Raw genomic sequence first — 26177 nt, forward strand, 5'->3', positions numbered from 1 at the left:
AACTTCATATGGTTGGTGATTGTCCTCTTATTTGTTGAGGTCTTTCCACAGGGCTTTCCTTCCTTCGAGGGAGTCAACAGCTCCTCCTAGTTTTCTGTCATCTTTAAAGTTGCTTAGTATCCCTTCCAGTTCTGCATCCAAGTTGCTTATGAAGATGCTGAAGAGCACAGGCCAAAGATGGAGCCTTGTGGAACCCCACTAGTGACAGGTTGCCAGTCTGTTGTTACCTGATTCACTATCACCCTCTGTGTGCAACCGGTGAACCAATTGCTCACCCACCACATGATGTGTTTATCCAGCTGCGTGCTGGACTTCTGTCTAGAAGGATCCTGTGAGAGATAGTATTGAAAGCTTTAGTGAAATCCAAAAAGATTACATCAACTGGCTTCTCTTGATCAACTAGGTGGGTTACCTTGTCATAGAAGAAAATCAGGTTGGATAAGCAGGACTTTCCTTTCACAAAGCTGTGCTATGAGAAGACCAATGACTGGTCTTCTGACAGGTTTTTCAATACCTCCCAGAATAATCTTCTCCATTACTTACCAGGCACTGAAGTGAGACTGACAGGCCTGTGGTTTCCAGGGTCCTTCTTCCCCTTCTTGAAAACTGGGGCAATGTTTGCCAGCTTCTAGCTCTTTGAATTCAACACCCTTTGTCAGTGGGACTTCTCTGGATTCCCAAGACTGCTCAAAAGTCATCAAGAGAGGTTTTGCAATTACATCAGCCAGCTCTTTGAGGATTCTGGGATGAATCCCATCAGGGCCCATAGATTTGTAGGGATACAGCTGGAGAAGCAGATCCCACACAAATTCAGGGCGTATCCCATCATGTGTCAGTAGACCACATGTTAAGTAGATCATCTCATGGGTGAAAAGTACAGAATTTTTCCAATTACATCAACCTCAGATCCATGCATTATCCTGATGGATCGGCCTATACCTATCAATATTATTCCTTGTTACCAGAAGAATCAAGGAAATCACTACCTGTGCTCTTGATCCCCTACTAATTGTCCCAGGGCCTTAAAGTCTCTTTTGATTGCCCTTGGACTTCTGTTATTTCGATGCTTCCAACTTGAACAACTTGATCAGAGGGCCTTACTAGACTGGAAAGTTTTCCAGTAATGTCCCTCATCCGAGACCCTGGGAGACAGCAGACTTCCCTGTAAGTGAGGTTTGGTGTGCATATTAGGCCCTCTGTTCCCCTTAGAACTATTACAACTATCTATTCCTATTATAACTACCCTTCTTTTCCTCTTAACAGAGGAGATCTTGATGCAGGTACAGGTGGAGGTGTTTCAGGAGGCCCCACTACCCAGAATGACCTTCACCCACCTCATCAGTTTTCTGGCCTTCTAGTGCCAGAGCCTTATACCTGCTGTAGAAGGTAGCAGTCCAACCTGTCAAATTCTGTGAAGGAAGAGGAAGGAACCTTCCTCCTGGTACCCATGGTGACCAACTTCGAAGTCTTGAGACCGTAGTGTCTCTGAATATAATCCATCTCTCTCTTGCCCATTCACCCAAATACTACATAGCCTGCTCACTTCTTCCGCAGCTCCCTCACCTGGTGACACAGCTCTGCAACCAGGCACACCTTCTGCAAAATAACTCTTGGCCCAAGCCTTGCAAAGAGGCATCGGCCGCTCCTGGCAAGCTGTGACCTTGAGAGCTGCGTCTGCCATGAGCAGGTCTGTCTCACTGGAGCCTCTGACACAGCTGGTTCAGTGACTCCTGCAGCTACAAAGGACTGAGCTTTACGGCGTGTCAACACCATAACTGAGGAAGCTTAAACTAATATGCTAATAGGAGTGAGGCTGAAAGGATCTCTTTGCTCTTCCTTACCAGATACTGAATCTGTTTGCTGCCTCTATTGGCTGCTCCTGGGTGATCCGCTCGTCCCATCTGCGTGGAACTGCTGTGCCACACCCTCACTGTCGTGTGACACTCTGGGTCATTTTACTCCCTGGAGCCATTTAAATGCCCCTTGGTCGCTCCTGGCACCGCCCCCTCCTCTCCTGGTTTGCTGCCGAGGGTTTCCAGGTTGTGGGGATGCTGTGTGGGTGTTCCTGATTCCAGGAACCCCTATACATCTGAGTCTCACCCACTGGATTTCCCTTTGCTCAGGGCTACTGGAGCCTCAGTAACTGAAGGTTTGGGTAGGTCAAAGGCCAAAGAAAGCATTAAGAGCTTTAGTGTTTACAGGGCATATATAAAGTATATTCTGCTTAGAAATAAATAAAGTGAAGCAACATCAGTAAATGCAGCTACAGGTTAAGGTTCCAAATGAACCACCAGTAGTTTTTTTTATGTCCTAAACTTATCTGAGGAGGAGGCACTTGCCACTTGCTGTGCCCTTTGTTATTCTCTTAACACTTATTATTCCCTCTTTAGTATTCTCTTCTTCAGCTCTCCAGTACAACACATCAGGCATTACAGCCTGCAAGTCCTCTGTCTCTTTGCAAACTACAACCCTGCTTACAAAAGGTTAAAGATCACCTCTAGCGGACAATTCAGGATCACCAGTGTTTCAAGTGCTGTACAGTTTAATCTTTAGTTAAAGACCATCTGTGAGAAGAGACATTACTTCCCCCCCCACACCCCGCCAAATCCCGTGGGTAGTTTCTGAAGACAAATTCCACTGTTCATGTGTAAGTAGAAAACAAGAACCAGAAAATGCTTGGTTCTTGGAAACAGAATATTTTCTAACAGAATTAGAGCTATTTAGCAAGCAGGGAAAAAAAAGTTTTGTGTTAATAAAACTGATATGTTCACAATACATGTATTTTAATTTAATTTTTTTTGTAGCTGAATGGGTTGAAGCTTTTAAAAGCCTATTAGCTTTACCAGTGGTGGTGTTTTGTTTTACCATTGTTTGTAATTATCTATTTACAGTAACATAACAAATGTAGTGCCTCCAGCAAAAAGCTAAAGGTTGATGAGAAACAGAATGGAAAAGCACCTAAATGTTAGACTAGTCAGCAAGATTTTCAAATTTGTTAAAATTAATACAAGCTATCATTAGAGTACTCTACAGTTCAGTGCTTCATAAATATGAAAAACAAAGCAGTAATGCTTTCTGTACCTTTCAGCTTGACTTTTAATGTGGTTTTATCTTCCTTTAACAAATCAGGATGCAGAACTGCTCATAAAGCTTTCAGTATAGACCAACAGTATAATAATTCACTATGTGCATCTTGAGGCTCTTACAACTTGAATGCATCCAGAATGATTGGAAAAATGTATCCTAATTACATAAAATACAACAACAAAGGACAAAGAATTATCTATCTCTGCTCTAGGGTGATGATGGATACCTCTTCATTATTTTGCCTGCTTCATTCACTGACCTAGTTGTCTTGACAGAGCAAAATAAAAGAGTTTATTTGACTTCTGTCTGCTGAGTCCTATATGTCCTGAAGAACAGTAGGATTCCTTCCAATTGGTGGTTGAGGCTTTCTAAAATGAAATAAAATATCAAAGTACGTCTTTATAATTTATGCACCAAAGAGTATATCAAAGAACCTCAGACTGAGTACTGAAACTGCTTTAGAAAATGACATAGTGGGAGAATAGTGCAAATTAATTTCAAATTTTTCAATGTTTATTCAAAATGAATAAGTGCATTTTTTACCACATAATTTTGTCAGGATGGGAGAAGGTTTTAAGTCACTCACAACATTGATCACTCATGGCGTAGCTTTTTGGGTGTACCAAGCAATTAAAAGACTTGGGAACACCAAGGTGGGTGAAAAAGTTCTTTGGTAGAGCCCTGAGTTATTCAAACATTATCTAAAAAACATTTGAAATTCTGAATGATGATTTTATTCAGGGAATCATGGGGCATTTCTTCATAAAAGTTCTACGCAGGAAGAAATACATCTCTTACTCAGATGCCTATAATACAATGACATCTTATTGCACTAGTAAATATTTGACTGACTTGACTCACAGAAATAGGTAAAATAACATGGAAAATTAAGTGAAATTAAATGTCTGGCTATGATCTCAGTGGTAAACATAAACTATGCCTTTTTATACGATCAATTATCCAGAGCTATCAAAACCCCTGGTCCAACTAACGACTGTTGAACAGAGAAGGAAAATATTTGGCCTACATAGATCTGAAGGTATTTTAGACTCTTCAGTGATGGAAGGATTTAACAGACAAGGAAATATGTATGTAGAAAACTGAAAGCATATGGTTGTAAAAATGGACATAATAGTTTTAACTTTCACATAATGTTTGTAATATGTAATGACCAGATATCAGGATTTCTTTTTTTTAATGAAATGTGCCAGATTCTAGGACAAAGCAAGAAAGATGGAATTTTTTTTTCTAAAGTGCTAGAAGTAGCTAGAAGAATGAATGTCATCGCCTATTTTATACATAAAATTAAATATTTAGGAGGAGAAAATGCATCAGGATCAATCCAAAATTAAAATTTACAGTGGCAATCTGAAAACTCCTGTGCAAGTCAGCAGCACTTGTCTGCTCAGGAACTGCAACACAAGACCATTAATTTTACTGTGTTAATGACTGATTTCAAAGCCATTGCTTTTAAAAAACCCCATAAATTAACAAAATAAACATTCTTTCTTTTAGGTATGAAAGGTATGTTAGAGGAACTCCAAAATGAATTGAAAAGTCTTCTACCAGCATTTTACAAGGTTGCAACAGATAAAATAATATCTAATATTTCTCTTTTTGGAGAGAAACTTCAATAGGTATCATTGCCCAGAGCTTTTCCAAGTGCAATCTTTTCCTCCCTTTCCATTTCTATAAGAGGAATTTTTCCACAGGCTTCATGCAGGTATTTTCATCACTACAAGTATTCAGAGAGCATCTGCAAACAGAATCAAGCTCAGAAAAGCAGAGGTGTTAAACAGAATAACCAAAGTCCAGAGAAGTGTTCGCTGTTGGTAGATGATTCATCCTGAAGCAGTTGTTCAGTGACTCAAAATTTGTGCCACCTTCTGCTCAGCAGTGTGGTAATAGATGTTGTGTTGCTATGATTTCACGATTCATCAAGGAGGAAATCCATAAATTCATGAAATGTCCACAAAATAGAATTTTAATAACAGATTATGAGAATTGCAAGAGATTCAGCAATTCTGCCAGCATATTCCTGTAAAGATTTATTCTTCTCTGACAGTACTTATGACTGAGACTTAAGGGTGCAACTTGTAAGAAAAAGTCCTGTTTCCTTGGCTGAGGATGAGGGTAGGGCCAGTGAGTTTACCTTCTTACTCAATTTGGACTTATTAGTATAGAATTCTTTCTTCTTCAGCCTGTAGAACAAAGTTAAGTACCAGACAGAAAAGCTATGAGGTACAAAGGTTAATGGTGAAACAAAAAATAATGAAGAATAAAGTATGCTATTTCCATTGTAATGAAGTCCATTTGGCTTCAGCTTTAGAAGAAAGCTATTTTAGGCTCTCTAGTGATGCAAGGATTTAACAGACAATGAAATATATATTAAAAAACTGAAAGAAAATGTGTAAAAATGTCCATAATCATTCTGTCATCAATATGCTTTAATCCTGGCCAGGATTATGGAAGGGATTTACAATTTAAAATTTAATATCACACTGGCTTATAAAACCCCTGGATTTGGTATGTATAAGTAATTATAAAAAAACCCCCAGAACACCAATCACTCCCAAGTTTTCTGATTTTATATCAAAATGGAACCAGAAGCCTCTGATTGGCCTCATACTGTCCCATCAATGGTTTCTCAGGATCTTCTTTCAGCACCACTGCCCCCTGCTGCTCCCTGCTGACACCCTACCAGGGGGTGGCCTTTTGCCACCCAAGTCCCACCTGAAGCAGGAGTGTCCATCTCCTGCACAAGCAGAGCAAGGTAAAAACTTTGTCTAGACACCAGTCCTGGGCCTGTCCCTCTGACCACTGTTTCGCCACAGTCCCTGAGAAAAGATACTTTTGGTTTAACAGGGTGCTGAAGCCAGTATGAAAAAGTATCCTTGTTATGGCTTGAAGGTTAAAGAAGCTGAAGCATTTCTTCCAGCATTTCTTCTTCAAGCACCTCATGGAGATAAAGGCAATGGGTGACAGGAGTTTTTATGGAGTGCCATCTTATCGAACTGTCAGGCACTGGCTTTATTCACAAATCTGTGAATCTCTAAAAGTGCTACAGGCAAAAATCCTTTCCCTGTGATGCATCTCCAGCTACTTGTTCTCAGGAGATTTAAAAACTAGGCTTTACTGTCTTTTCTCATTAATTTTGAATAGCAGAGCAGACATGCAGAATTCTGTTTGTCTACCTTGTCACTGCCCAGTAAATGAAATTCACAGAAAAAATGTCACAGCCCCAAACACCCACAAAACAACAAAGTATTGCATTCTGACTCTTTCATTTGGGAAGAAGTGGTTATCTGTGAATAAAGACCTCATATCCCCAGTAGTGATCAGTTCCACAAAATTTTTTGTCGGTTTTGCTGAATTTGAATATACTGTAAACTTAGGACGAAAAGCTGCCTCAACTTCATCTGACATCAGGTTAGTTTTAATGAATTTGACCCTCTAATTCTCAGCTGTCAGAACCACCAGCACTGGTATAATGAACTGACACATTGTTTAGCATACATTTTTTAAATCTCATTTAATTTTATAGTAGATTTTTTGTCTTAAAACCTTAAACTTTTATTGAGCAATTAAACTGCATTCTCAGTCAGGGGGAAGAAACGCTCATAAAAGAGAAATAAGCTAAGCAGTAATTTCTAGACAGAAGTTGCATTTTTATTTCCTCCATCATAATAAGAATAAATATTTGCTTTGTAAAATAAGATGCAGAATCTTCCAAAGAGCTGAAAATGATGACTGATCTTTTATTTTTTTCCTCAAGTGCTATTAGTTTAGAGTTCTTGGAATAGAAACCTGCTTCTGGTATACTGGCAGATTAGTCAAATAAAATGAACAATAGTTGTTGGAATCTTTTTCTACAACCATTTTGCTGACTGATGGCTGTTTTCAAAGCATCACACATATTGATTTTTCTTCCAGAAATCACCTTTCCTTTAATGCGAACATTTTAAAGGTAACCTTGTGTCTGCCAACAAACTAGCAAAATCCTGTATCTGTTGTAAACAGTTCTGATGTTAAAGCAAGATGACTGGAGACCTCTTTGTGATGGTTCAATGACTACCTGTGAATTTTATAGATGATACTGAAAAGTGTAAAACATTATGTACATTACCTAAGTATGTCTTAAAATATAATAATAACAAAATCAAGTTTTAACAAATGTTAATTTGAAGGACATTGCCATTTATAACACAATATCAATGCTTTTTACTTTACTTATCACCTCCATTCTTGTTAATTTGCTCTGGTAACGTCTAAACTGTGTTTCTATCCACCATGAATAAGAAAGGAAAAATGTACACTTTAAATAATTACACAAAACTGCCTAAAAATTTTAAAACACAAAGCATTAAACCACAAAACTATACACTGCTAATCTATGGAGAAATTCTCCTTTCTTTTACCACTATTAACTAAATGTCACTGAAGAAATAAAAGAATTCAATTATATGTCTTTTAGAAAATACGTTGCTAAAATTTCTCTATATTATGAATACCTGCCTACTTAGTTACTTTCATGATCAATGAACTTAAATACCTCAAAAATAGTTTGGACAGAGAAGACATCCTCACAGTAACAGAGTAGATAGAAATATGTGACAAGTTATTGTAAGACTCAACAATAACAACTTTATGAATATACATACAGTTCTGGTGCCCACAATATAAGGACATGGAACTGATGGAGCAAGTCCAGAGGAGTGCCAAGAAGCTGATCAGGGGACTAGAGCACCTTTCCTATGAAGATAGGCTAAGAAAGTTTGGACTATGTAGCCTGGAGAAGAGGAGGTCTCATGGAGACCTGATAGCAATCTCCCAGTATCTGAAGGGGGGTTACAGGGAAGCCAGAGAGGAATTTTTCATCAGGAATTGTGGTGGTAGGACAAGGAGTAATGGGTTCAAACTGAAAGATAGGAAATTTAGGTTAAATATAGAGAAGAAACTCTTTACAGTGAGGACGTGAGGCTCTGGAACCACTTGCTGAGAGAAGTTGTGGATGCCCCATCCCTGGTGATGTTCAAGGCCAGGCTGGGGGCGTTGAGCAACTTTGTCTAGTTGGGGAGGTCCCTGTCCAGGGCAGGGGGTTTAGAACTAGATGATCTTTAAGGTCCCTTCCAACACAAGCTGTTCTATGATTCTATGCTTAATTGGTTAAGGTCTGCATGCTAGCACAAATGCAGTATCCAGAAGAATCCTGGCAGCAATAGGGTAACAATAAGAGTATGTCAAACTCTTTGATCTTTATGTAGATGGTAAGTAAATGAATTATTATTTTAATAATAAGATTGTAATCATAGTCCTTCTTAAAGTAATATCCTACTGATTTCAGTCCTTATCTGAAAAACAAAGGCACATGAAGCTGCTGTACCACTTGAAAGACATTCAGATGCATAAATACATTAATTCTTCTGAAGCATGATGAGGGGAAGTGGCAAGAAGGTACTTTTATTCATTATTATACTCTAGTTTATAGCAGATTGAAAATTTTCTGACTACCTAAACAGTTTTGATCAATGAATATTATTTTAATTAATTAAAACATATCAGAAAAATCTATAAAAATAATTTTGGAAGGATCATTTTGAATCTTTCCAAAGATATTTTTGCTGCATGTTCCAACTTAGGGGGAAAAAAAATCAAAATCATTATACTTATTTCTGATTAAACAGACATTCCAAATTTTGACTGTCTTGAATGGAATGCTCCAGTTCATGGTTCATCCCTATTACAGTATTGCACTGTGTGGAAAACTGAAGAGTTATAACACTGAACTCTAATGACTCTTAGATCAATAAAGCACTGTGACATGCTGTACTCCCAGGTGAAAGGAAAATTGAGCTGCAATTGACATCTCAGATCTGCCAGTTCCTTACATTCACAGAGACATTATTATTTAGTCTGGCTGAAAGCAATATTCTAATATAACCAAAGGTCAGGACTGAGTAATAAATCTGAAGCTAGAGTCAGTTTATCATAATACTGCCATGTAAAAGTCACAATGTGTAAGTAAAGGTCAATTTTAGCAAGTCATATTCAAGTGTTTTTCCTTTGGGCTATGGTAAAAAAAATCCTCTTCTTTGTTACATGATAAATAAACACTGAAAGGTATAAAAATCGCTAAATTACATATTGCAAATTATCTAATTTAATCCTGCTGTATATCAGATTTTTAGAGACTACACCACAATTCCAGTCTGTTCTTTCAATTTCTCAAGTTAACCTTACCCTACATTCTCCTCAACTGATAACTGGAAAGATTATTAGCTCATTCTACAGGTGTTTCTGTGGAATTCCAAAGTTTCCTTACTTTTTGTTTCACTGAAGGCACAGAGGGATTATCATACTATTTAGAAGAGCTTCACTTATTAAGCAAGCTGAAGAAACGCCATGTGAATCAACCTACCTTTCCGTGATTTGTTTTTCTAAACTTTTAAACCGACATAGGTAAACTATACCTTTCTGTCAGTGAAGACAAATGATCTAAAAGCACCACACTACTCAAACAGCTGAAAATATGAAAGCATTCACATGACATTCCTCCTTAGGATAGCATATCTCAGCTGGAAACCTGTTCATGAATCAAGAATTGCTATCCAAACCTACAGTCTTGAGAAAACAGCAAAATGTGGGAGCTGTTTTATACTGAAAAATAGTGTGAGTGTTACTGTTTGAATATTATGCCTTGCTGAGAACTCAAAATAAGATCCCATATCAAGCAGTAGTACAAGCTTCACGCTCTGTAGTAGAATGCAGTTGAACCTTTGTAGTTTCTGAGTCAAGAGGAATGAAAGACTTGTGAGTAATTAGTGTGTAAATTACTAATATAAGCGTGGTTGGTTTAAAAAAAAATGAAAGAAAGAAAAAAAAAGCCTTGTAGGACACAGACTATAGTCAATGTTCATTCTGAACTTCTTACTAATTCTGCTTATTGTGTGACGTCCAACGAAATTTTCCATTGCTGTGGACAATTTTTATAAACCTTTTGTGAAGGTTTGCCAAACATCATTGATATTTATCAGCTTTTCTTCTTCCCTCTTCCTATGCTTTACCAGAGTGTTTGCTATAGAGATGCTGAAGATCAACAAGCAATTTATGAAGACTATGTCCACTCCAATCTGTTATTCAGGAGCAGAAGAGGTCATGTAATTTTTTTTTAATCATGGTACATTTTATTGCACAGAAGAATTTCCAGACCTCTGTCTTTTCACTTTTATTAAACTAATGTTAGCAGTATTTTATTCCTAATCTAATCATATATGATAACTTTGATAGTATTTTTAATTATTTAATTATTTAACTGGAGCTGCCTACAGCTATCAAGATTCCTAATTTTTTTATGCAACATGTGTTAGGGGATTCTCATAAAAACTAGCAATAGTAAATACCATCTTTTGTTTTCACTTTCCTCCCCTTCCTGCCATCAGGTATTTTTACACATGGATAAGCCTAAGATTTCTTTTCTCTGGGCTGAACAGTTTCAGCTCCCTCAGATTTTCCTCATATGAAACATACTCCAAGCCTTTAATCCTCTTCATGTTCTTTGCTGGACTGGCTTCAGTATGTCCATGTCTTCCTTCTAGTGAGGAGGCCAGACTTAGACACAGCACTCTAGACATGCCTTACCAGTGCTGAGTAGAGGGTAGAGGAACCACCTATGTTTTCAAGATTATAATTCAACCCATAAAAAGTAGGAAAACCTTTTTCAAAAGGAATTTCTTTTTAATATCTTTCCAATATCTTTACATTAGTTCATAGCATACTATTTTGCATTTCTTGGCAGTTTACTCAAGATACATAATTAAAGAATTATGACTTAGAAAGATGCTAGTTTCCCTTGGAATTTCTGGAACAAGCTAAGCATTTTCTCTGCAACCCCAAATTTCTAGTCCCTACAATTTTCTAGATTACTCGATCTCCCATGATATGTGTTTTATTTGCTGTATCCTGATTTTCCACAGGATGCTTCCCCCCTCTTTTTGCCTACATACATATGCTACTCTGAAATACAATATATGAACTAAATATTTTTCACAATATTAGAATTACTTTTTAATCATTAAAATACTCTCAGAGATTAATAACTAGTAAAAGAAAAAAGATTAACACAAGTTTTATGACAAGTTGTTACAATCAATATTTCAACAACATCTCTTGGATGGGATATGCTAAACTTCTGCATACTGCAACACACTATATTTGTATTCCTTTTCAATTCCTGGTTTCAGACACAGTCAGGGCCAATTTAGATATAAACATAGCATTAGTGGGGAAAAATTAAAACACTGATGGGGAAATAAAACCCATCTCCCACACTAATCCAAGAAAATGCAAACACAAAGAACAGTTGTGATTGCCCTTGATGGTCTGGCATGTTGTTAATCAAGAAACAGCTATTCAGACAGTTCTAAACATCCTGTGCAGTAATCTTAGAATTTATGGTTACCTGCTGGTTACAGTTACATACTATTTTGACTATAATGGCTTAGCTTTAGCTTGTTTCCATGCTAACCACTGCAGGCTCCATTACCTTTCAAGTATCTACCATAAACACTGCCATTAGCCATAGCCTTCCATTTGTGATACTGTTCCTAATTTTTCCAGATTCAACAATTATATCACTATTCTTCATAATTTCACCCCTGTCTTATCTGATAAAAAGGTTCTAACTAGATCAAGCTAATTTTGGTCTTGCTTTCATTCTACTTTCTTGTGGGCTATATAACTAAATTGCTTTTGGTTCATATTATGACAGAACTCAATTAGAATGTCAAATCCTACATTTCTTTCAAGTCTAGGGTACTGAATCAGGTTAAAAGTAGGAATACAGGCTTCCTAATTATATATGTTACTGCTCTGCAGAACCATTAATCTTTTAAAAATAACACACTTGTGCTTCAGAAGGCACTGAATGGTTTGTTGGCTCTCAACAGAAAACATGAAGAGTAATACAAATGCACAATCACTGTTGCAGGGGAATTTTGGAATGATTTGGGCTTCAAGCTTTCTCATTTGTGAGCACAACCCAGCTACTACTGCTGAAGAGCATGAAATTGAGCTGTCATTACTTACTCATTATATTTTATTGTGCTAGGAATCATTAGGAATCAAGGATGTGAGAGTCATGAGAAATGGGGAGTTTATTTGCATCAAATTCTTTCTGTTATGGTTCTCTTTCCAATTTAATATTATTCAAATGTCTTCAAAATTGTTCAAGAATATTTTATTTTTGTGAATTCTTCCTTGTATGTCAATACTACAAAGGTAACTTCCATCCGATTCCCTTCCCACAGTGATCCCACCTCTAAAGCATCCCTAAAAATCTAATTTATCTCTGATTCTTAACAAGTATTTTAAGATTATTCACCTTTTCCAAATACCCTCTGCCCTCAGAAATAAATGGCAAGCTCATGCTGTTTGAGATTAGCCTCTTAAAGGCTTGCTTTGAATGGCTGAAAGTTTTCCATATAGTCATTAAGGATTTAGCAGTTCTCCTCCATCATTTTAGCTTCAGATAATCTTTAGTTAGCCAACAATGGGCACTATTACATGGGAAACTGAATTTCTTAAATTCAGCAAGGGGATTCTTAAAGTGTTATTTTGTTTTAAGGTGCCTAAGCCTGGATAGACATCGTATAAACCAAAAATTTTTAGTAAGTTAATAGAATACCACGTAATGTAGATACACTGCTTCATTGTCGAAAGTGATAAACTTGACCACATTGTGCACTAATTAATACTGGTGTAAAAAAGTGTAACTTAAGTGAGTTAGCTAAATTTATTTGAATTGATTGGGGAATACACAAAAGTAGAATTAGAGTGTAATTTAATCTAGTATTCAAGGATGATATTTTTAAGAACAGGAGAAAAGGAGGGTAGGAACACCTCTTCTGTGAAGGCAGGCTGAGAGAATTTGGGTTCTTCAACCTGGAGAAGAGAGCTGAAAAGGGACTTTTTACAAGGGCATGTAGGGATAGGATGGGGGAGGTGTGGTGGAATGGCTTTAAACTGAGAGTAGATTTAGACTAGATATTAGGAAGAAATTCTTTCCTGAGAGGGTAGTGAGGCTCTGGAATCACTTGCCCAGAGAAGTTGTGGATGCTCCATCCCTGGAAGTGTTTAAGGCCAGGTTAGATGGGGCTTTGAGCAACCTGTTCTAGTGGAAGGTGTCCCTGCTCATGGTGGGGGCTAAATCCAAACCATTCTATGAAAAGATGAATCTCATAGTACCTTGACTAGTGAATTATGTCGTGTCATCATTGTCATTTCAATGCAACAGTGTAAAAATAAATCTAAAACATGGTACCATACAAGCTACTAGAAGGAAAATTAAGTTTTTTTGTAGATGACACCAGGACACATATGTGGTTTAGTCACCAGAGCCCCAAGACCCTCACAACTGTAATATTTTCTAATGTGACATTTTCTTCTCTTCCAGGGACCACCTGTATGAGTGGTAGGTCTTTCTGAGGAGTGTAGCATCAGCTACAGCCTTCACACTACTGATCCTGATACCAAGGTTCAAACAGTAATGAACTGTAGTTTTAAATTCAGAAGTCTCAGTGGAATTTTATGGTACTAAATTTAGTGTTCTGGGTCTCTAGTTCCACTAGCACTGAAAGATAAAACACCATTTTTGGAACTTGAAATTTGGAACTCATTGTAGGAGTAACCACTTGGTTTTATTTATAGAAAAATCATATGATTAACTGTAGAGCTCAACATGATTGCATATATTTCCCTTCACACTTAAAAGAATGTAGTGAGGAGCTAATTGTATAGTCTTACTAATAAGTAGGTTTTTCATTCAAGCCTGTGAATGGACATGAAAAGAGAGAAAAACAAGACCCCAAAAATTGCTTGACTATATTTAGAAAGTGCATAATATAAAGAAGAAAAAAAAAGAATTCTCCCAACTGACCCTGAAAATACAAGCTAATTCTTAATGCACCTATTTGACAAGTACTGCGTGACTCTTCTGGTAGGGTTACAGAACACTTAAAAATTAAGAGGAAGGTGGGACTGCAAAGAAAGCTCATTAATTAGCATTTTTAGTATTTCAGATGCAAAGGACAGGATAGACTTGCAAACAGCATTACTATGATATCTCTAGTGCAAAAAAAAGATATGGGAAGAAAAAAGGGGAACCCACAAGATTCCTTCTGTGCAAACTTTTTTAAGGGGATAAGTAGACAATAGTACACAAAATCAAGTCAATCTACTTTCTCCACTTATTAAGCCCTCAGTCCTCTGTTTTCCTGGCCTCTCTAACATTAAATTTTATGAGTTATGTATGTTAAAGACCAGGTGACAGCATAGCATTTGCCTTTAGCCCTGCTCCAGGCATCTGTATTAGTAGCTGAATGACATCTAGTTTTATACAGTGCAGCCACATTGCTCCAACCTGAGCACAGGCTGACTTATGGATCTTATCACCTTTTGCAAACACAGTACTGGAACCCTTCCACTGTTTCAGATTTTCTGCATGACATTGATCACAATATTGCTACAGGGATAGAAGAAATATACAGTGGTAAGCTTGTATATATCTATATATCTATGCCTGGCTCCTGCAAGTAGGAGTGCTTTTTCCCTCCTGCACCTATATTTTCCCCTACAGCATTGTAAGCACAATTTTGTATTCCAACAAGTTGTGCACAAGACATATTTGGAAGTAAAACGTACAGACCCCATGTTAGTATCAGAGTTTGATCTTATAGAGGTGACAATTTTTCCCATAATTTATCACACAAATTATTTTTTGTTGTTGTAATTTCCTGTTGTCATTATTTCCAATAACAACAATTAAATATTTCTAGATATGGATAACTGACACTGAATATGATCCTGGTCATGTTAGATCTTTCGTGTTAGATCCTGGTCGTGTTAGATCTTTCATGGCAGAAAAAGATCTAACAGATAAACATTACTTAAAGCCTTGTTGAATGTAGCATAATCCTAATGTAAAAAGTAAAACCAAAGACTTAGTAGTTTTCTTACAACAACTTATGAGAAAACATAGTAGAATAACCTCTGTTGAACTTTTGCTCTCACCATGTAAAAGATAAATTTTCATATTATTTAAACAAAGATCTATCCGTTAACCATGTCTATGTTGCGACCACAAATTTCACAGAATCACAGAATATGTTGAGTTGGAAGGACCCACAGGGATCATCGAGTCCAGCCCTTAGCCCTGCACAGGACCATCCCCAAGAGTCACACCATGAGCCTGAGAGTATCATCCAAACACTTCTTGATCTCTGTCAGGCTTGGTGCTGTGACCACTTCCCTGGGGAGCCTGTTCCAGTGCCCAACCACCCTCTGGGTGAAGAACCTCTTTCTAATATTCGACCTAAACCTGCCCTGACACAACTTCAGGCCTTTCCCTTGGGTTCCGTTGCTGGTTACCACAGAGAAGAGATCAGTGCCTGCCTCTCCTCTTCTTCCCCTTAAGAGGAAATTGTAGAGTTCGATGAGGTCTCCCCTCAGTCTCCTCTTCTTCAGGCTGAACTGACCACTCCAGCAGTTTATCTGTGATGTTATATAGAAACAGAACATTATGTAGACATTGGGTGTTATGCCCACTATGAATTTATATATATATATAACTAATAATGTGTTATGCATACCTATTGTCAGTGTCTATGCAGTAGACATACTCTGATAGAGATAAATACTATGAAAATGGTCTCATGCCTGCTTGAGAGCTAACACTCCATCCTAAAGACCTATTACATGGTGTCAGATGAGACAGTAATGAATAATGAGATAATGATGGTAAGATAAAAATGAAAAATAGTGAAAGACAGTAGTGGAAGTCCTTTTGGTGTTTTATCAGCTGAAAGTGTGAAAAATTTTTAAAAGGCTGTACAGTATGAAGAAATAATAAAAAAGTGCCAAGTATGTGAACAAAAAATAACAATATAATTTGGAAGTCCTTCATAACGTGTGCGTTGTAGGCCTTCTTTATAGAATCTGAACACTCCTGTAGATTTTGCAATTATGGTATTAAAATGAATTCAAAGATGCCCTCCAGCATTCTTAGCATTGTTACATATGCATAGCTCAATACATTCGTAATTAGAGAAGTGGAAAATTGCTCAGATAAAGACTGTCTGATGAATGACTGCAGTTCTTCTACACAAAATCCAACAAAAAAAGTTGCATATGAACAAGACATAAGTTAACCAGCTTAGCAGCTTCATTATGGAGGATATAAGTTTGGCACCACTGAAACACCATTATCTAAAAGAGATGTTCAGAAAACTTCAATATTGAGATACTGTGCTTGTTGAACACTATTTACATCAGAACAAAGATATCTTATAGTCTCTACATGATGTCACAGGCAAAACGTACTAACACATAACATTTCTGGAGTTGTAATCACTAACACTAGGAAGGGAGACATTGGAATTAGGACTTGGCTGGAGTTTTCCAACAGTCCAAGTACAAAATTGCAATCATCAAAATTTTCTCAGATTCCATCTTATAACACAGTTTAATTTCACTATCTTCTAGAGAAGTTTTTGATCTTAAAATTTCTTGCATATGTCCTAGTTCTGAAAAAAAAAGTATTACACTGCTCAGCACTTGTGTTCAGTTTGTTTAAGGGCCACGAAACAAATTCTTCCAGCAAATAACCCAAAGGCCTTAATGGTCTTAAATTTTGTCTTTTATGTTTTAAATGATGAGACTAACAGAAAGAATTGGTAGCAATCACTTGTTATCAGATCAATGACGATACCCTCTTGCACAGAGCCTACACATTAAAGGGTCACTTACAAAATGGGGGAACATGAGCAGTTCACATTTCTCACCTTTCACCATCTTCAAAATAAGTGGCCCTCAAGCAGGATACACCTGTGGGGAAAAGATGAGTCTAACAATAGATATCAGAAATACAATCAGACCCAATGAAATTAAAATACCTAATTTGCATAAGCAACTTCCTAATCCAATTTTCTTTTTAACAAACATTAGAATTCTGATAGAGTTTATATCTAAATTCTTCAAAATACCTTGCTTAAAAATAGCATCCCTCTGAAAACTTTAGTTGTATTGTTTCAGGTGGGTTTTTAAACATTTTTGTTTGTTTGTTTTCTAAAAAAACCAACTTACTCTAGAGAACCTAACTTTTAACTGCTTTGATTTATTTGCTTAGTCTCTCTTTAGAATACAGTCTTCTATCCTTGGAGACCTAGAGTAAGAGCTGGGAACAGCTTCTCATTATGCAGCAAAAGCAAGACAAAATTTCACAAAGGGATAAAAACTAGGAAAATACAATGGGAGAAATAAACAGAAGCTGATAGAAAAACAATACAACACATTGTTTGGATTTAGAAAATTTAGATATTTCTCTCATAACCTATAGCAGGTGCATAAGAAAAGGAAAACTGCTATTATTTATAAATTAAATATGATATGAAATAATATATATTCTAATATTTAAATCTATTATATTGATATATTACTATTTTACCATAGTTTTTTTTAAATTGAAGACATTTCCTAAACACTTGTTTTTATTGGGGTTTTTTTGATCCTTATGTTCTTACATATATAAAAATGAATTACCAGCTTTTAAGTAACTACCACCTTATATGTGAGAAGAGAAACATGTGAGAAACAAAAATAAGCTTTTAAAAATATCTTTATTTTTTCTTCTTTTCATAAGGCAAAAAATTAAGAGAGAGAATTGTGGGGGATAGTAAAGAGCTTTACAATATAAGTATGTAAAATTTTGTTTAATTCTTAGGACAATCTTTTTGATTTTTTTCTAAAGAAAAATGAAACACCTCTTCCTTTTTTTCCCCAAAATTATCCCTTGCATATACTGTCCTATGAAACACTTTCCAGAAAATATTTTAGATGATTTTAATTTTGAAGGTCAAGATGCTTATGAAAATATCTTGCCTACAAAAAATATTGTGTTTCATAATAAAAGAATATTACTATAGCAACTGTTCAAGTTGTTATGGTAACAGGGTCTGTGAAAAGGGCAAATGAGCTTACAAAATGTTTAGACATTTTTCTCTGCAGAATTTTTTATATTCAGTTTTTCCATAAAAATTCTTTCCAACTGATTCAGAGGATAAAGTATGGGAAAAAAGAACTACAAAGAGTTAGAGTTGTCATTACTGTTCTGAAATATAAACACCTGTTTTGTTTGTATTCTTTATATGTTATTGGTTATGTAACATTTGTATACTCTGAAAGAAAAGGGAGAACAAGGTCAATGAGACATCCTATTAGATAGCTTCTCATTTCACTCAAATTTTAAAATTTGCCAAGAAAAAAAGAAAATGAAGAAAAAGGTTCAGTCACAGGCAATTGAAACAGCATTATATAGGGCTCATCAGAATTATCAGCTTGGTTGAATCACACTGTTCTGCAGGCTAAATGTAGCTGTTGTGTACACACAGGCGACAGTGTCCAAGACAAGTGGAGTTCACATCTGCCCAGTGCAATCTTTCTTTTGCAGATTGGCTGCCTGTGTTTGCCCACACAGAGCCCGAGGTGGAATCATACCTGTAGGGCCTGCCAGGATGGGATGGAAACAGGACCTAGCAGGCTCTAGCAGAATGACAGAGGGAAGCTGCGGACTTCTGAACCATATAGGCAGGAGGCTCAGAGGAGTCTGAGTCTTGTCTTTTGTCACTGTCTCAACAAAAAGAGCGCAGTTGGAAAACAATACATTGATGCTTTTGAGTCACTGACTGCTTAGTGGTCCTAGCCAGATCTCTTGTATTGGTGACCAATGCGAAACAGGCCTTATTAGTGTCAAATCCATAGTGCTGTGCTGAAAACAGCAACTCTATTCCTTACTGTGTTGGTTCTCAGCAATGGTTCGATTGACTTTTCAACTTTCCCAGGAAATGATTTCCATGCTGACAGTCAATCTGCCAGATAGCAAGTGGAATTAAGCATACTTATGATACTGTAGCAATAAAACTTCCCATGACTGTCCAAAAATACACAAGAAATGGAAAGAGAAATTATAGAAATATTCTGGTTTACATACTGCAGATATTCAACCGATGGTCACTGATTTTCATCTGAGATCATAACTGATTCTGACTAACATTATGATGTAACTAATCTGGGACACTTTCAGAGTGGGGGAATTTGATGAAAAACATGGGAGAGCAATAGAATATTTTGCTGAAGGTATGTATTGTATTTTCCATCAGGTATTTTATTATTCTATGAAAGTTTTAAAAAGTTTTCTAAATTAATTATTAATTCAAACATTCTGGAGAAACAAGATATCACTTTTAGTTATTGGGCTATGGGTGAGATTCAGGGTATTTTTATATAGCTAATTTCTATTGGAAAAAAATAACTACTTCAAAAAACAGAGGTTTTGATCATTAAGAGTCAAAAAACTGGTTCTGAGCCGTATTTGCAAATCTGGAGAAAGCTATACACATGCTATAAACCTCATCCAAAGTTAAAGAATTTACAGATTAAATGTACTCCTTATAAAAACCCAGAACCTTAGCTCAATGAAGTAACTTCGTATGGAACTAGAGAACACTGTGAGATGACACAGCTTATTTAATACTTCCCTGTAATTAGTACAGCATTTGATATATCTTGTAGTAAAGTCTCAAACTACACTAGACACCTCCACTGGCAGGTCATCAATAAAGTAAATACCTGTTTTAATTTGTGGACACTATCAGAATAACTGACACCAATCATAATTTCTGGACACACAAAGAGGGAATTTGGTAGACACATGCATCCAGTGTCAATGCACCTACAGTGGATGTTGCCAATAGAAAGTAGCCTGAATTGCATCACTTGAAATAGTAGAGTCATTCAGAAGTAAAAAAGAAAAAAAAATTATTTTTTTTATGAAACAGGTAACCTGTTTGTATGAACAAAATATAAGTAAAAAAAAAAATCCCATTATGTCTTTTCCATCTTTATTATTCATGATTCTGTGTAGCTGCTATGTGAAGTGTTTAAACATTAAACTCTATTTAAACATTCAAAAGTAAAATATTTATTCTGTGTGTGAGACTCATTTTAGAGAATAGCAGAAAGTGTCATTATATAATCTCAGCTATTGTGTTTCACTTTATGTGGCAAAAAATGCTGCTATTTATAAAATCTGGAGAAATACTTCATGATTATTACTGCAACTAATTAATTTTTCTTTTCTGCTTGTGAAGTGTTTTCAGGTAGGAATGTCTGCAGACACAGAAGCTTATGACTCCATTTTTAGCCTTCTGTAAACAGTCACAGAAAATGCTATTTTTGAAATTTAGTTCAAAAATAGTATCTGCTATTTTTGAAATGTATTGTATATGTACTTTATATTTTATATGTATTTTCGGAACATGAAGAATATTTTTTTAATATTTAGAGAGCAAGTGAAACATCCCTAATGCATGGAAAAATAAGTGTATTCTGCATTTATAGATCTAAATTTTCTCTGGTTAAATACCAGAATATTCCTGCAGTTAAACTTGCTGTATTCATAGAGTTTACTGAAAAAGTTTCAGAGGTGAAACATTTCCCAACTGGTTCAGAATGGCATGGCTAATGCCTTTGCACCATCATTCTTTTCTTCAAGATGACTGTATCAATTATTTCTTTACTGTAGTGAAGCTGACCCAGTGCAGATTATGCTTTTAAGATCATTTGTAATAAACTAAAACTCATTCATCTCTGTGGATGAATTTTAAAAGGTTAGTTTTGAGAGTCTGATAGTGTGGAGCAACATAAATTCCTTGCATCATACAAAAACAGCAAGTATTTTGTCTAGGTAGAATTGTATCAATATTCATTGCAGTACCATTTTCCGCATAAGCAGAAACATGCAATCAAGAGCAGGAGTTTTCTTGGACAAATCCTTTTTGTTTATTTGGTTTTGTTATCTATTTATCAAATTCAGTAAAAATTCTACCAAAAAAAAAAAAGGCATTAACATTATTTTTCAATTAGCAAAGATGGTAAATTATTCTTCTGCAGATTTTTATTCATTACTTTCTGAAAGTGTTCATCACATTGTATATTTTATTCTCTTATATGCTAGGTCACTGTAATCTGTTCTGTAAATTGCATACTCCACTGATTAAAGTTCACTACATTTGAACCAAGTCACAGTTATGACGTAGCTGTCCTGATACACCTACGTATCTTTGTGAATAAGGCAAATAGCCAAATAGTCTATGTGTGAATCAACGACCTACTATGTAAAGAAGTTAGATTTAAGTAAGATTATATTTAATTTTCTTCAGGTCCTGAAATAATCTATGAACTAGTCTGCTATGCACCGCAGCTAAATATTCAGATTATTTAGGATCTCTATTATTCCTTTCCTGGTCTATTTTTATGTATACACAGAGTACTTTGGCTCAAAAATGCAAATGTATGCAGTGCTATTTTACTGTTCTGAAACCTCTGTTTATATATTCCAAGCTAGCTGGAACTTTTTCAAGAACCTTCGTTATCTTGGACTTTTTGAGAATATTTTGAAAGCTTGAATAAATGCCTAACCACCAGATGCCTAGGGCAGCTAGGCAGTGTCTGAAGACTTAGTGAGTTGAGTGACTCTTAAATTAGACATTTGCATGGTTATTTTTAATTAATCACCATATAAAATGTAATTAGCATGCACCACTTATCATTTGAATAGCAGTTGGCAATTTTTTTATTTTGTAAATTCTTCACAGAGCACAAAGTTCAGGAGGAAAGAGGGTATCCCAGAGGCTGATGTCAGGAATAATCAGGGGTGATTTAGTTGGCTGTTGCTCGGGATATAACATGCAGTTTATTTCACTCATTATTGGTCAGAATTTTTTAACTTCGGCATAGACAACCATCCTTGCTCATCATATCTTCCCTTTGTTTGGGAACAGTAATGAGCTTGACAAAAAAATAACTATGACTTACAGAGAACCTCATCCTCAAGTGCTGTGTGGTTACTCTGGATGATGACTGCAAAGGCAGCAGGTAGCACAGATGCAGGGCCTCCACTGTCTTCAATGAACATGTGTTTGTGCTGGTATGAATGAAAATTCCTAATGCTGTTTTAAAGTGGATTGAAGAACACACAAGAAGAGCTGTAAGGCAGGGAGAATCCCTAGACGAACACTTGGAAGCCAGTTTCTTCCTGTCTGGAGGCAGTCAGCCCTTAGTTAGGATTCAAAGGTACAGATCCTTCCTAACAAACAAAGGAGTCGATATCAAAAGCTTCTGCACACCCTCAGCATTTCCTAAGACAACAATTCTCACCTCCACAGTGCCCAGAGCTGGTAAGGACCTTCAGAATCATACAGATGCACTTTCAAAGACCACACAGACAACATTATCTGTGCATGCTTGGACAAGCCCATTCCCTATAGTTATGGGGAATGAGCATGACATGGTCAGCAGGTCCTGCAGCATACTGATTGTCTGGACTCATTAACATCTGTTCCTGATGACACGTCTCAAAAAGGCACTTTGTATTTGTTCCGGAACTAGTAAAGTCTGGAATAATGCAAACTGATTTCTGACAGACTGTGTTCCCATCCTAACTACCTCTGTACACATACAGATAAAACCACACTTAACATCTACAGGCTCAGTCTTATGCTCCAGCCAAGACAGATTACTGCAACAGAGCAAAGTGAAAAATGTCATGGGGTTTTGCTTGCTTTCAGCTAAGTATACAAATCTGTTAAATGTGACTCAAGCACTAATTTAAAGTTGATCATGTTTCCAGAAGAGCAACTACAGCAAATGAACTCAAATTAGAAAAGGAGGATAAGCTGACAGCATTCCCTTGCACTGTGAACATTCTTCCCTGTGAGTCACACACCAACATATGGACTGCATCCTTCATGCCATGGATCACCTGTGTGCACTGCGCTCAAGAGGGTGCTCCTAAAATTTCTAAAGATAAAATACTTTTTATTATAAATGAAAAGACCTGAACAATCACCTAATTTGAGGATGAGTTAATTAATACATTGCGTTTGAACACTGGCCAAATTCTAGAAACAACCTGAAAAGGCTTTCTGAAAGCCTTTTTAAACCCAACTCACACTTTTTCTCAAGAAATATGCTGCAAGTTTGTGAAAAGGGTGGGGAGAAAATGGAGGGGGAAAAAAAAGTCTATTCTTCACTGCACCCAAGCAATATAGAACTATTACTGTTCTGAGCTTATACCACTCCTATGTAAGCTTTAGTATCCTGATTTAAAATAAGATTTCAGCATATGAAGCATGACTTAGACAGAAGACGCTGATGTCAGAATTTATAGTTCTAGAAGTCCCTGCTCATCTGCCTCAGCACACTCAGAACACTTCAACAACACATTGTTGCCTCTGCTTCTTTGTCCTAATGGGTTCGCAAGTGCTGAAAGTTTTTCCTCAGTGTAATTCCGAAAGCACCTCAGTCCTGACAGAGCTGAGCAGACAGACCATACAATTCCTACCCAAACCTAATATAAACAGCTGGCTTTTTTTTCTTTCTTTACCCCTCCCCACCATGATTCTTACCACTTGAAAGCGTTCATAGAACACCTTCAGAATAAAGATATGCATGAAGTCATACTAGTGGTCTCTTAATTCTTCTAAACATTGAATGGAAAAATATTAACAAGAACTTTCATGTGGCAACTCAGAGCATGTAAAAAAGAACATGTATACCTATGAAAAAAAAAGAAAGAAAAAATCTTACTTTTAAAGGGAAGCCCTAGGTGATAAGACTGTTTATCTATTTTCATAAAACTGTACCTGGGTAAGATATGTAAAACACCTCAGATAAGACTTCTCATGGTAATCAGGTAAAATTTACATCACAGAAATGCTATTACTGGGTTGTTTGTTCATCCCTCCTCTCTTCCCTGTCTTTAATGTTTCTTTTAAGAGGAAAACTGTAAACAAAATGCTCCACATCAGACTTCCAAAGCAGAAAAAATTAAAACTTTGAGCCTCTGATGGGTAGGTTGCCTGGTGGTCTGGAGAGGGAATAGATATAATATGCATTTCTACACTGAAAAGTTCCTGTCAGGTTTTGGGTTCCACTCAGGAGATTGATCACTTAAAAGGAAGGCACTAGTAGCATTTTGTAGCAATACGTAACTCTCTTTTTTGATTTAGCCTTAGTTGTTTAAAAATATTCTGTTACACTCACAACCTTGCAAATTAAAAATTAAATCCCTCTGTAATGATATCTACCTAAATCAAATAAAATAAAGCAGTATTCTAACCTTGAAAACTACTTGCTTCTAATCACCCTTTAGCAGGATTTTCCCCAGGAGATTCACCTACAAAAAGCAACAAGCTCCTAGCAGGAGAGAATGACTAATGCCTCACCCAAGGCTTGCTGTCAGGAAATGTTCTTCCTGAACCTGCACCCTTCCAGTAGGTGATTCTTTCAGACTAATCTTTCTGTGTTACCTTTTTCTGCTCAGTGGGAATGTTTTCCAATTTTTCCAGCAAATAACTTCTCAGCTTTTCACAAGTAGGGCATTTGAGAGTACAACAGAGATGCTATTCTAATGAAAATGCCATTTTTTGCTACCTCACTGGCTGCTGATAACATCTTTTTGTTTCCTATTGAGACCTTTTTAATATACAATTTGTTTTAAACTGCTGATATGCTTGTAAACAGCTTAGATTGCTGTAAATTGATCCACCTGACATTCTTCTTTCTGGTGTGGATAGTCAGGATAAAGAGAAGGCCAGGTTAATTATGAAGAATATGAATTAATTAGGTAATTAACACATCACACTTCTCTGTAGCAGGTAGAAAAGAGGACAAAGATGACTGGAGAACCAAGTGAAGTTAGAGCAGAAATGGGTTTATAGCAGGAACTAGCTTTGATGAGACAGCACAGCCGTGTGTAATGCACTCTCTCAAAACCTAAATTTCTACTAAACTGCATGAATTAGCTCATTCTTTCATCTGCTTGAGAATGCAAGGGTTACAAGTCATACTAACTTAGTCAGGAGTTTGCCTCAGTTTCTACAAGCCTGGAGGAGTCTGGCCCTTTCCTGAACTGCAGAGCAGAAGACCTCAGTGAGGTCTACATAGAGGAAAGTGCTGTTGTGAATCCTCACTGTCTATATCTTACAGTGGGCAGGAATGTAAGAAAGGAATAACACTAAAGAAATTCAATTAATCACACCCAGAGAGATGCTATTTCTGGTATCAAAGAGCTCTAGCTTATGGTTTTTTTGATTTTATTATGGTTTTGAAAGGTCTTGCATCTCATATAAGAAATGTACCTGTTAACTGATGATCAGTTTGATCCATAACTTCCAAACATGAGTTTCTGTGGTTTCAAGCTCATACTCCCTGAACAAACCAAGGTACCAGGGCAAAAAATATGAGGTTTATATAGAATTAAGGGTTTTAGGGTGCTTGCTGAAACTGGTATCACTTTTTTCCATGTAAAAAAGACAACAATTTACAGAACTCTGCTGTGTAATTCGAAATATTTGTAATCTACCTACTGACTGAATTTATTAATGCCATTTAACCTGTGAAATGCACAGTGCTGTCTATCACTCTTGCTTACTGCTGTCAAGAGATGCACAATGACTTGTGTTATGGAAGTGTTACGAGGGTCTCAGCTGTCTTACAAGGCATGTTATACTTCTGTTCAGGAGAACTGACCTTTTCTAAAATAAGGTGGGGAAACAAATCTGCACATTAAAACCCTCCCTCTGAAATTATGGTTTGGCTTTTTGATAATTTATCCACCCTTTTCTTGCCAGTCTTCTATCTAAGTGACTTGAGATTCAACATATTGGGTTTTTTCTCTGTTTTAGGAATTACTTGGCTTATCAATTTCAAAGTGACAGTTTCGTGTCATACCCCTACCAAAAAAAAAAAAAAATCCACCGTAGATAAGCATTGTGTCAAAGCAAAAGTGATTTCAGAGATGTTTTCTTCTCCGGTCTTACATAGAGTCTCAATGTGTCTGTTTTTCTAATGTCTTGGTTTCGCAAACATCAGCATGTATTACAGGCAGTGAAATTCCCAGTTTCCCCATAAAAATTTCTTTAAGCATTGAAACACATTTTGCTGCTGTTACCCTATAAATTAGCAATGTCAAGTTCTAC

The 26177-nt window shown here is 36.5% G+C and overlaps 2 long non-coding RNA genes across 3 annotated transcripts in view; both read right to left on the reverse strand.

The window, feature by feature from the left end:
• LOC113943843 overlaps positions 1-26177 on the reverse strand; it is a 95051-nt gene that overhangs the window by 21017 nt on the left and 47857 nt on the right. The window lies entirely within an intron of this gene.
• On the reverse strand, positions 15543-18749 carry LOC113943844. The gene is made up of 3 exons (XR_003526475.1): positions 18634-18749; positions 16923-16965; positions 15543-15633 (listed from the first exon to the last, which is right to left on the reverse strand). It is a non-coding gene; the product is annotated as an uncharacterized LOC113943844 (long non-coding RNA).

This window comes from Corapipo altera, unplaced genomic scaffold (genome assembly GCF_003945725.1).
Source record: "Corapipo altera isolate COAL_440 unplaced genomic scaffold, ASM394572v1 22b, whole genome shotgun sequence".
Classification (NCBI taxonomy): Eukaryota; Metazoa; Chordata; class Aves; order Passeriformes; family Pipridae; genus Corapipo; species Corapipo altera.